Raw genomic sequence first — 13,770 nt, 5'->3', positions numbered from 1 at the left:
TGTCCTCAGAAGTATAGTCAATTTTAGGCTACTGTTTTTCTGATGCTCAGTCATTACTACACCTAACTTTGTCTTTTACAGATGTCATGGTGTCTGCTTTCTGATACTTGAGTAAACTTTCCACTTCTGAGTTGTCCTTTGAAGACTGTAAAGCTGCAGATATCTCCCTCATCATTTTCCTATATGAGTCTTACTTACCAGTGTTTCCTATCCTACAGGTTTGTGTGCCTTTATATACATGTACATTTTTTCCATATATATTTACATCCATATATACCCATATATATTTATATATTTATATCCATATAAATGTATATTCGTATATTTATATCATATTTTTATATCCATATATATTTACATCCATAGAGCATATGGTTTGCAAAATGTTTTCTGTTTCCACTCACGACTGACCAGTTGGGCTCTATCTTCCCTTCCTTTGCACTCGTCCCTTGTGACCTTCTGTGAGCACTAATGTCCCAACTCTTAAGGTTCTACCACCTCCCAAGAGAGCAAAGCTGCATGGGTTTGAGGGACAGTCACGATCCAGACTCTAGAAGCAATGGGGCTGGGGCTGCTGCAAGACATTGTCATAACCAGCATGAATGACACTGGAAGTGGAGGAAACATTTTTCAGTCTCCAGGACAATGGTGACTGGATGGAACTTAACATATTTATTATGAGAAACGCATGTAGCAGGAAGAACACGGGCTCTGAAATTACCATCTAGCACGTATCTCTGATTCTCTTGCTTTTCAGCTGGTTGTAGCTTTCAGCAAGCAACTTCAAGCCTAATTTAAATTATGTTTTGTTTATTATTTTGTGGAGAGTTTATTGTTTTGGGGGCGGGTGCACGCGCACACGCACTCTGGCCTATTTGACTCTCAGCTACGTAGTTTCAGGTTTATTTGACCTGCCTCGGTTTCTGCCTCGTTGTTAAGTGGAGTCTCAGATCCCACGTTACCCCAGTGCACAGCTGCCTTCAGCTAGTTCTGCTGCTACTTATGCTGATATCTGATTTCTTCTCTCAAGTGGAATTCTGGGATCCTTGAGTACTAGAAATCTCATCGTGTGAGAAGTGATAGGGTCATTTTTTTTAAGCCAAAGTGACTGTTTTGTCATATTGAAACACTACAGAAATCTATCCATGAATATCTTTAGAACACTTGCTTTGTGCCGGCCACATACACAGTTGAGAACTAGAGATACACTAACAATTAAAATTGACAAAGTTTTGCTTACATAGAAATTACACTCTATATTTCAGAGAGACAAATGGGGGTCAGTATAACAGACCATACAATTGAATATCTCCACAGACAGGATACCCAGGTACATTCCCATTTTCCAATCTACCGATCTAGTATTGCAGACATTACTTATAAAAAAGGAAGGAGAATAAAACTGTGGGTGAAAATAATTTGGCAAGGAGATTATTAATGTAGGGACAAGAATGGGATCATAGTGTCTTAACTAAATATGTCCCTTCTCAAAGTCCTCAAAGTAGCCAAAGAACAGAATTGTCTTTGGGCAGCATACTCTACCATGCATCCCATACCTTACTCTACCATACATCCCACATATATTCTACCATGCATTCCACACATTAACATGAATCCCACACATATTCTAACATACATCCCACACATATTAACATGCATCCCACACATATTCTAACATGCATCCCACACCTACTCTAACATGCATTCCACACATACTCTAACATGCATCCCACACATACTCTAACATGCATTCCATGCGTAGGCCCAAAGCAACAAGTTTAATAAGTCACAGGTTGAAGTCTACAAAACTGTGAGCCAAAATAGCCTTTACTCTCCACGTTATCTTAGTTATTTAATGTAGTGTTTGAAAGCTGATTAGGATAAATTCTATGTTATCAACACAACAAATTGGTTGGTGTAAGGAAACGTGTATTCTCCCATCTGCCTGTTTGTAATACTTTAATGTGAGGGGCCTTTAAAGTTTTCTGAACAAATCCACTGACTGTGATCCAGGAACAGTGCTGTGTTCCACCAACTCGATTGAGTCAGGGTCCTTTCCAGTATACACCAGAATCATCGTGATTTACTAGGACAAGGAAGTGACATTTGTAGGGTGATTGTAATAAAATATTATAGCAGCATAAATATACAGTAAAGAAAACCTAAGCAAAACTTAAAGATTGTTCAGTTTTGGTGAAACTTTCCCTAAGATAAATTGTCGCCTATATAAGAAATTAAGTAGGAAATTTCAGTAATAAAAATAGAAAAATCAACTAACATTTTCTCAAAGTATACATAAACTCCTTTCCATGATAGGCTCTACAAGAATGAGAAGTTATAGGTTGTTTTTAATAGATCTAATATTCCAGCTTAATAAATCTTTAAAGGACTGAAAACATTAAATTCAAGATATATGTTCTCAACATCTGATAACTTCTACTTCTCTCCTATGGGGGAAAGGCCCACTCCCTGCAGAGTGTACAAGCCTCTTCCGTGAGCACAACATATCCACTCTAATAGACGCTAAAGCTAAGGTACACTACCAGGAGTCCTAGGCCAGCCATCTGGGAACCATCTGTGCATGCAGGGCAAATGTCTTTTAAAACATACAGGCGGAGTGGACTCGTTTTCTGTGTATTGGCTTACTTTGACATGGACCCCGGAGTGCAAGCTCACGCCAAGGCTGTGTTCCTACTGATGCAGAAGCCACAGGCACATTTTTGGAAAATACTATTTAACTATGTTGAAAGGCCCTTGAGGGCTTGTTTGATTTGACAACTGGCACCTTTTCTATTTATACAATTATTTAAAAAAAAAAAACTCTTCAAAATGAACATAAATCGGATGTCTGATGCTTTCAGTGCACAAACAAACTGATTTTTCCTTCCCCTCATCCCAGGTACCCACCCCACGTCTCCATATTGTACAGAGGACTCCTCTAACTGTTGCCAGTACATGGAGTGTACATGTCTTTTAGCATCATAGATCCCACTGGAAGATAATATGGTTGTTTATTTCTCCAATCATTCTTAACCTTAGGGTTATGATAAATTACTTCTGCAGATGTTTTATAAATCTTATTGATACATTCACCTCAAGTCTTTTAGGAGGAGTAATCATTTAAAAATGTACTAGAGGTTTTAGTTGAATTAACACAGTAGTAAAGTATGGTTTCTTTTTAGATTATTTTTCTTTTTACATTTTACTTATTTGTGTGTGTACAAGAATCCTAGTGTGAAGGTCAAAAGACAGCTTGCTCCTTCTGCCATATGGGTTCTGGGGGACCAAACTCAAGTTATAAGGACTGGCAGCAAGTACCTTTACCTCATGAGCCATATGGCCAGAATGGTTTCTTATATGTTTTGTGTTCTAAGTTTTCCAGTATATGGCTTTGTATGTCTATATGTTTGTCTACTTTATGAAACGAATCTTTATTTTAAAACTGAGTCCTTTTTTAATTTAAGAAAAAAAAACTGTAAGGCCAAATGTCTGGTGAAACTGTTGGCCCACGTTTGCTCTGCCATTAATCCTCGCGACAATCCTGAAGCTCCCACACCCACTGAGTCATATGGGTCACCATGGATACAGCCGCCTCTACCCTCAGCCTGCAGCAGAGTAGCAGCAGATGTTGAACCACACTTACACTTGGGCCATGCATGCTGTGTTCTATATAAAGTGTGCTGGTTAAACCGTTCAGAGAGCATCACGATTGCTTGCGAGAGATTAAAAGGCATGGTTCAGGAAACACCTCAGATGTTAAGCAGCAGCAAAGAACCCAATTTACCCTATAAAGTAGCATGACATGGACAAGCGTTGTACAATGCTATATTCCGTAGAATGAAGTTGAAGAGCTTATTCTTCCAATTTTACCTTAACCAAAATGGGAGTTCAAGACCTAACCTGACAGCTTAATCTTGGCATTCAATGTTAAGTTTTGTAACAAAAACAAAACCTTATATTATATTATTATATTGCTTTTTACATAGTAAATATTTGTTCTTCCTATACTTATATTAAAATTTGATTTAAATGTGTGCCTATACGGGCTTGTAAGTTCTATGAGTTTTCTTGCCTAAAAGAATTATCTTTTTCATCATACAGTAAATTCTTATGCATACTCTTGTTTACTTCTAGGTTATCAGTTCAGAGTCCCATCTAATACAAATTAATTTGGTTATAGTAACCCCATATTATGTTGTAGTGTTTATCTTTCTTCCACATTGTAGCTGGAGGTGTGAGCATGAAGCATGTCTACTTTCTCCACTTTATACCTCATTGGCTTCCGAGTGCCCACTGAAGGAAATAGAGGTACTTTAGCACATGAGGCCATGGCTACTGTCTACAACCCTGGCTTCTTCCTCTCTGGCTGCTCTACTTCTCTTCCTTTAGACTCTAGGTCCTAGAGTCTAGGACTGTCAGACTAGTGGGGACCCACTGAACGTAATCTCACGCATTCATGTCTCGGCTGTATGAAATATCAAGTTACTTTTTACCCTTCATTAATACCTCTTACATTTGTTGTACTATATTGGTCCATCTTGTGTTTATCTGCTTCTACTTTAGAATAAAATTTGGATCTTATTTGCTTTTACACAGTGTAAATGTAATGTACACATACTGAGGATTTAATGATTTTTTTTTTCTCAAACTCTTAAACTACAGCAATGGTCTCCAAAAATTGTGGGAAGAAAATACTAGGGCTCACATTTATATTCCTCTAAATATATGAATAAGTAAATGGAGATATTTGGTGCGCTCAATGGGTAGATTCTAGAAGAGCATGTTGGCTCATTCCTGTGATCTCAGCACTTTTGAGAGACTGGGTCAGGAGGGATTTTAAGTGATTTTAAGTGTGAGTAAAGTGATTATATAATGAGCTCCATACCACAATGAGACCCTATCTCAAAAAAAAAAAAAAAAAAGGATTCTGTTGGCATTCTCACTTCTTTGCCATATATGAGGGAGACAGAGAGAGAGAGAGAAAGAGAGAGAGAGACAGACAGAGAGAGAGACAGAGACAGAGACAGAGACAGAGAGACACAGAGACAGAGACAGAGAGAGTTGAGAGATGTAAGCAGAGCATATTTTTGAGAGAGATTCAGGGGTTCCAAGAAAAGAGATTGACAACTCCAAATCTTTGCCTGGTTCATTAGCTCAGTCAAATTAATTTTAAAATTATATTATATAAACTAAAATAACCCAGAACTGAGGAACCGCTTAAGCATTACTGTAAAGCTTCATGTATCAGGGACAGTTCTGGTGAATACCTAAAATCCGGCAAATGGTTTTAGGCTGAGCATGGTAGTGTGCACTTGTCTTGAGTTGTTTTCTAGTGTTGTGGAGGACATCATCACCAAAAGCAACCTAGTGAGGAGAGGTTTTGTTTCTGCTTAGATGTCCCAGTCACAGTCCACCACGAAGGGAAGTTGGGGAGGAGCTTGAGCGAGAACTGAAGCAGAGGCCATGGAGGAGCACTGCTTAGTGGTCGCTTCCCATGGTTTCTTCAGCCTGCTTTCTTATACAATCCAAGACCACAACAAAGGATGGCACTGACCACTCTGCACAGGGCCCTCCCGTATTGACCATTAATCAATAAAATGCCAATAGACATGCCTAGAGGCCAATCTGATAGAGGCATTTTCTCAGTTGAGGTTCCTTCCTCCACGATGACCCTTTGTCAAGCTGATGAAAGCAAAATAGCCACCACAATGCCTATAAGCCAAGACACAAGCAACTCAGACAGACTTCCAAGTGTGAGAGCAGCCTGGTTACATTGTGAGTTCCAGGACCATCTGCACTACTCCATGAGACTTCATCTGGAAAGGTGTGAGCGTAGATAGAGGTGCCCCAGCAGTTTTTAAACCATTCATATACTGGGTTACTTTAGTTTAAACTGTATGGTGTAATTTTAAATTTGTCTAATTTGACTCACAAACTGAATATGAATTGGAGCTGTCAACTTAATGTTCTGGAAGCATCAGTTTTCCCTTATAATACCTTGATATTTTTACCTACATGTAGACAACATGAGAGTACCAGTAGAACCAGTAGAATGTTCTGTTCTGTTCTGTTCTGTTCTGCTGATAACTATTTCTCTATATATAGCCCAGGCTGGCCTGGAATTTAGTATGTAATCCACGCTGGCCTTGAATGTGTGGCAATCCTCCTGAATCAACTTCTCAACTGCAGTTCACAATACACCAGCTATATTATGTATTATATACAAAAGACCAAACCCTCAAAATAATATTTTAACCTGTAGATAAGGACCTGTACCTCTGAAAACATCTGAAGATCTTAAAAGGACATTGTCATAGTATACTAGCCAATGAAGCTATTATCATTACCAAGACAATGTTTGCTTCATCTTAAAACTCTTTAGTGTAAGACTTAAAATGCATAAATACTATTAGAGAGAAGTATGTGAATAACAGATACATGATTGAAAGATAAGAAAAGAGACAGCAGATAGACAGACAGATGGATGACAGACAGACAGGGTATGTATCCTCAAAACCCAGGGATTATATAAACAAAACATACAGAGACCTCTCTGGAGCATGTTCACTTTATTATGTCAGAGTAGAGTACCATATGGAATGAGCGTAGAGGTGTGTCACCAATGGCATGAAACCCTTCCTGTCGGGTTACCGTGCCTCCTCTCCCACACTCACCTGACACACTGCCATACACCATTGTAACAATTCACATGAATAGCAACTTCAGTTAAGTAAAGGAACTATTCACCAAGCACACTGAAAATGAAGGGAATTTCCTTACAGAAAACTAAGCTATGGGAAGGGATCACTAGAAAGAGGAGTCAAGGAGAGGAAACAGAACAAAGCAAAACTCTGATGAGAAAAAAACTGGTACCTCCCAGAGGGATTGGCCAGTAACCAGGGCATCCCCAAGAAGTTCTCCTACATTAACAGTCATTGTTCATGTCTGCCTTCTATAAGGGACAAAACCAAAAAGCTAAAGAAAAGCCTTCAGTTATGAATCCATAATCAAATGAGCTGAAAACCCAGACAAAAATAAGATTTAAAATAACTTAAGCAAAAAATAAAAATTGAATAACCCAAATTGAATTAAATAGGGCCACAGCATAGGGCCAAAGAAGCAAGCAATATAAGCAGAGGTTTAGTGACTCATTTGTAAACAAGGCAATTCATAGCACTCCATCAGCCAATCAAAGGTTTTACTATTCAATTTTAAATTCATTTACTTTTTGCTTTGTTAGCTTTATTTGATAATGGTGAGAACCTTCTCTCTTAACAATATATGCACTGTAGATAGTTTTTCTCTATTCACAAGGATATATATTCAGAAAAAAAGAAAGCGAACTGGGGATCAATTACTAAATGCTGGCTTTACTTGCACTATCTAATTTACTGTTTGCAATAGTTTCATACAGCAAATGCTGTCACCGTTACATGGAGGATGGAAAACATACGTTCTACAGGTTTTTCAAGAGCACACAGCAGAGATAAAACCCTGAGTCTCCAAATCACTATATGGCACTCTCTGGTCTAAAACCAAACCCAAGCTGTGTTGATCAGTGAAGCTTCCTCACAGGCTTACGTGGTACCCTTGGATTCTGGTTGTTTGCAAACACATTTAGCACTACATGAGTCTAGACACAAACTGTGATGGCAGATGCAGAGTCAACAAGAGGCTCCTCTGCCAAAAACAATGTAAGGGCTTATGTGTCCTTTCTTTTTACTTTCAGAAGTTCTTTCTTTCCTACCACGTGCAAGTCTTAGTAAACCTCTTTTTCTTCTTTTTTTTTTAATTGATCATTCCATTCGTTTACATCTCAGATGATATCCCACCAACGCCCCCCCCATTTCACATCTGCCCTCTCTCCTCCCCTTTGCCTGTATGACAGTGCTCCCCCGCCCACCCACACTCTCCCACCACACCAGCCATTGGTGTTCTGTTCAGGAAATTTTCCCCTGTGCCCATGTGTTCGAGGCTTTTCTCCACTTTCTCTTCTATTAGATCCAGTGTATCTGGTTTTATGTGGAGGTCCTTGATCCACTTGGACTTGAGCTTTGTGCAAGGAGCTAAGAATAGATCAATTTGCATCCTTCTACATGCAAACTGCCAGTTGAACCAGCACCATTTTTTTGAAAATGCTATCTTTTTTCTATTTGGTAAAATGTTCTTCAGAAACAAGGGAAGAGGGGTTTATTTTGGCTCACCCATTCAGATGTATTCATCACAGTGGGGAAGGCATGATAGCGAGAACAGTTATAGGGGTGGTACAGGGTGCATGTGATGGCAAGTCTTCATACAGCACATTCTGGCAAGCAGAGAACACAAGACAAAACCAGAAGCAAGGGTAACCATCAAAGACCTGCCTCTAGTAGCCAACTTCTGCCAGCCAGACCCCACCTCCAGAAGGACAGCCCTTGAGGACCTAGTGTACAAACACATGAACATGTTGGAGCATTTCACATTCAAACCATGTCATCAGGTGAAGATCATATGAACCCTGTATGATGAAATGAGGTCTGTCTGCAGGTCTGAGGAAGGGGAGACATCCTTTACATCTCCAACCTCTGACCAAATCGCTGGGGAAATCCACCGTATTCTAATTTTAAGCTTATTCAATAACAGAACTGTTCCCTAACTTTATTATCTTTATGACAATACTTTTCATTCAGGAGATTGCATTTTTAATTCTCTTTCCCCCAACAATAATGAATATGAAGATTTTCTTGAGGACAGAACTAACAGAAGACAAACTCATAGAAAAATTTTTTCAAGTTTCCAGTGTAAAGGGTGTAAAGGTAACCCAATGTAATTGTCATCTCGGAGGCTTATTGATAAAAAATAAATAAAAAAATAAAAAAGGCTTAGCTTTTCTAGTTCTTTCTGAGCTCTGGCTGTCTGGTTCAACTCAGTTGTTCTGTCGCTCAACACTCTTCTCCAAGCTGATTGATTCAAACTGGCTTCTTTCAACTTCTCACTGAATTTTTCTGCTTGGCCTCAAACTAACTCTGGCAATTTGTTTGAATCTTCTGGATCCTTCTTATTCTGTGGCTTCAACTGGCTCTGCTGACCTGCACTGACCTGCATGAACTCACTAATGAACTCAACTCCAGTGCACTACACTGCACTGACTCCCAAATGACTGTGACTCGATTCTCTCTCTCTCTCTCTCTCTCTCTCTCTCTCTCTCTCTCTCTCTCCTCTCTCCCCCAACCCCCCTGCTGTTCTCATGAGAATTAAGTACATCCTATTTCTGATTTATTCTATCAGATCTTGCTCTGATTCCTTACTTTGTTTCCCCCTCAATTAGAAGGCACTTTCAAACCTCAAACAAGGCTACTTTCTTTTACAAATTTTACCTTAAAAGTGTGTACTAAGGAAGTGACTGTATTCCAGCAAAATCACACAGACATAGACCTTTGGATGTGATTCCTTGACAGAACAGCCATGTTGCTGGACTAAAATTCCTCTACATCCCAGTTACCAGATACACTATACTATGTGGAGTTTAGATGTCACAGTATTAAATTATCAGGTTTATGATCCCAATAGTCACTCTTTCCTCATAGTTACTAAGGAACCTTCTCTAAAGACAACAAAATTATTTTTAATTTCTCTGAGAACTACCCTATTTCTATCATGTTTTCCTTCAACCTAAAACAAGCAGTAGTAACCGCCTAAATTGTATGAAGAAAAAAGTCATTCAAAAAAATCAACTCACTTTAGTACATACTTTGGTGAGCCAGCCACATTGCTTCCCCAGCACTGAGCCCAGGTTCTAGGAGTGTTGGCTGAGGTCAATTGTCTCCCTTTCCAGAAACTTCCATCAGTTAAACCGCACCATTTTGTCCACAGTCAAGTCTCTTCCAAAGAAACAGGCCCAAATCCAATGAGTGTGGATGAATACAGAAGGCAACAAAGGGCGGGCTGAAGATGCCTGGTCCAAGGAACAACTCTGAAAGGCCACTCCAGGCCTGACTAAGGCTTTGCTGCAACCACAACGCCATTCAATTGGTCTAGCCAGCCTTGTTTCCCCGTACTCTTCTTAAGTGCTGTTCCCAGGGCCCAGGGCCAAAAACAACAAAAAAAGTTTCCTGTGTGCAAAGGTCACCGTCTGTTTCCTGAGGAACCAATTTGCAACACTCACCAGTATGAATTTTCTTTCTAAATGCCAAGCAGTTATATATGTCTTACACTGTGATAATAAAACATGATGGCGATAAACAAGTGTTTCCTGATATGATTTTATGCATAAAAAAGTTATATTTAGTGAAGGCTTCAACTATCCCATATAGTACCTTTTTAGTAAAAATAGCAACCCTATTGGATGTACAGAGCTCTGGGGCAACACGAGTAGAGGAACAAGAGGCTGCATATCAGCCACTCACTTTGGCCAGATTTCCTTGTGCACAATGCTACACGATGCCCTATCTTCAATATAAAAGATCAGTGGGTAACAGAGCAATGATCACCTACCATTCAGGAAAACTGCAGTGGCTAGAGGAGCATGCAAATGATAATCCAACAAATGTTCATAGATAGGTTCTTACGGTATCAGGAAGAGATAGAGTTCTATAGAATAGGGAATATTTTCAAAGTGCCTAAGAGTATGAGAAGTATGAACCGAGAGAGTCATAATATCCAGGAAAATACCTCACGCATCAGACTGAAGGACAAGATGAAAATGGGAAGAAATTACAAAACAGCAAAGTTGGTCAAGAGGTGAAAGCAGTTGGTGTACAATGAAAAGCTGAAGCAAGTGCCTTATACCGAGCCTTTGACTTAACGCGTTCTTAGTCTTAACGAGTTCTTAGGACTCTTCATGTGGAGTCCTGACTTTACATGTACTGTTTGTGATATATAGTGGATGTACTGTTCAAGGAAGTCTGAAGGTAAAATGTTCCTGAACATAAGGTCTTCCTGCAAAAGGCAATCAAAATCACATATACATTATTCAAACCGTGCTTCTTTAAATGAATAAAGAAGAGTAATGTTGCAGGATATGAAATCAACATGCAAAAACTCAATAGCATTTATATATACCAACAACTTATCCTTTTAAGGTTAAAAAGATAATGCCAAAAAAAAAGATAATGCCATTTGTAATAGCAGAAAAGGTATTCAGAAGAAAAATTAACAAAGGAAGATTTGTAAATTGAAAGCTATAAGAGCAATAATGAAAAAAATAAAGATGACATAGATAAAAGGAAAAGATCCTGTATTCATGGGTTAAAAGAATCAATATACTTAGCATAGTCACGTTGGCCAAAGCAATACTCAGATTCAAACTGACTGCTATCAAAATTACAATTAATTAAAAAAACAATGAAACTTTTCACAGAAATAGAAAAAAAGTCGTAAATTTATATGGAACACACAGACATATAAGGAAAAAATAATAGTTAAAGCTACCTTTAGTGTTGCACACATACATACTGAGTATCCTCGGGGGGATCACTGGTGAGTGGAACACAACATCTGTTCAAAAAAAAAAAAACCCAGAGTGTGTTGTACCAGCAGGAACAGGGACAAAGGAAACCCACCAGACCAGTGGATGGGGTTCATTCCCATCAGAGCAAGCCCCGAACCATTTTGGGCACGAACTCCGCAGGCCCTAGCACACCCAGGATCTTGGGACCAGTCTATGCAGGACAGCACATAGGCCACAGAAGCAACAGAGATTCTTGGACAGGGGTTCTTCAGACCTTCATCCTCAGCCAGGAGGTGGATCTGAGCTCCAGACCTCTGTACAACTTCCCAGCAACAGGAGAACTTGCCTGCAGAGAGTGCTCTGACCACTAGGACTCAGGAGAGAACTGAACTCCCAGGAGTGCTGACAGAGGCTAACAGAATCACAGGAGGAACAAGCTCCAGCCAGAGACAGCTAGAACATCTAACACCAGAGATTAGCAGATGGCAAAAGGCAAACTAAAGAATCTTACTAACAGAAACCAAGAACACTGGGCATCATCAGAACCCAGTACGCCCACCACAGCGAGTCCTGGATACCCCAACACACCTGAAAAGCAAGATTCAGATGTAAAATCATGTCTCATGATGCTGGTAGAGGATTTAAAGAAGGGCATAAATAACTCACTTAAAGAAATACAGGAGAACACTGCTAAACAGGCAGAAGTCCTTAAAGAGGAAACACAAAAATCCCTCAAAGAATTACAGGAAAACACAACCAAACAGTGATGAATTGAACAAAACCATCCAAGATCTAAAAATGAAAGTAAAAACAATGAAGAAAACCCAAAGGAAGACAACTCTGAAGGTAGAAACCCTAGGAAAGAAATCAGGAATCATAGATGCAAACATTAGCAACAGAATACAAGAGATGGAAGAGAGAATCTCAGGTGCAGAAGATTCCATAGAGAACATGGACAAAACAATCAAAGAAAATGTAAAATTCAAAAAGATCCTAACCCAAAACATTCAGAAAATCCAGGACACAATAAGAAGACCAAACCTAAGGATAATAGGTATAGATGAGAATGAAGATTTTAAACTTAAAGGACCAATAAATATCTTCAACAACATTACAGAAAAAAAAAAACATGCCCAACCTAAAGAAAGAGATGCCCACGAACATATAAGAAGCCTACAGAACTCCAAATAGATTGGACCAGAAAAGAAATTCCTCCTGACACACAATAATCAGAACAAATGCACTAAATAAAGAAAGAATATTAAAAGCAGTAAGGAAAAAAAATAAAAGCAGTAAGGGAAAAAGGTCAAGTAACATATAAAGAATTACACCAGACTTCTCACCAGAGACTATTAAAGTCAAGATCCTGGACATAGGTTATACAAACCCTAAGAGAACACAAATACCAGCACAGGCTACTATACCCAGCAAAACTCTCAATTACCAAAGATGGAGAAAGCAAAGTATTCCATGACAAAAACAAATTCATAAAATATCTTTCAACAAATCTATCCCTTCAAAGGATAATAACAGAAAAACACCAATACAAGGATAGAAAACACGCCCTAGAAAAATCAAGAAAGCAATCCTTCAACAAACCTAAAAGAAGACAGCCACAATAACAGAATCCCAGCTCCAACAACAAAAATAACAGGGAGGAACAATTACTTTTCCTTAATATCTCTTAATATCAATGGACTCAATACCCCAATAAAAAGACATAGACTAACGGACTGACTACATAAACAGGACCCAACTTTTTGCTGCTTACAGGAAACCCACCTCAGAGAAAAAGACAGACACTACCTCAGAGTAAAAGACTGGAAAACAATTTTCCAATCAAATGGTCCCAAGAAACAAGCTGGAGTAGCCATTCTAATATTGAATAAATCGACATCCAACCCAAAGTTAACAAAAAAGACAAGGAGGGGCACTTCATACTCATAAAAGGTAAAATCTTCCAACATGAACTCTCAATTCTGAATATCTATTCTCCAAATGCAAGGGCATCCACATTCATTAAANAAACTATAGTAAAGATCAAAGCACACATTGTACCTCACAGAATAATAGTGGGAGACTTTAACACTCCACTCTCATCAAAGGACAGATCCTGGAAACAGAAACTAAACAGAGACACATTGAAACTAACAGAAGTTATGAAAGAAATGGACTTAACAGATATCTACAGAACATTTTATCCTAAAACAAAAGGATATAACTTCACAGCACCTCATGGCACCTTCTCTAAAACTGACCATATAATTGGTCACAAAACAGGCCTCAACAGATACAAAAATATTGAAATTATCCCATGCATCCTATCAGATCACCACGGACTA

At 38.9% G+C, this 13,770-nt stretch overlaps 1 pseudogene; it reads left to right on the top strand.

The window, feature by feature from the left end:
- The first annotated feature begins 559 nt into the window (after positions 1-559).
- LOC110321918 overlaps positions 560-13,770 on the top strand; it is a 29,730-nt pseudogene continuing 16,519 nt past the window's right edge.

Source organism: Mus pahari, chromosome 5 (genome assembly GCF_900095145.1).
Source record: "Mus pahari chromosome 5, PAHARI_EIJ_v1.1, whole genome shotgun sequence".
Lineage (NCBI taxonomy): Eukaryota > Metazoa > Chordata > Mammalia > Rodentia > Muridae > Mus > Mus pahari.
This window is presented reverse-complemented; position numbering and strand designations above follow the sequence as displayed.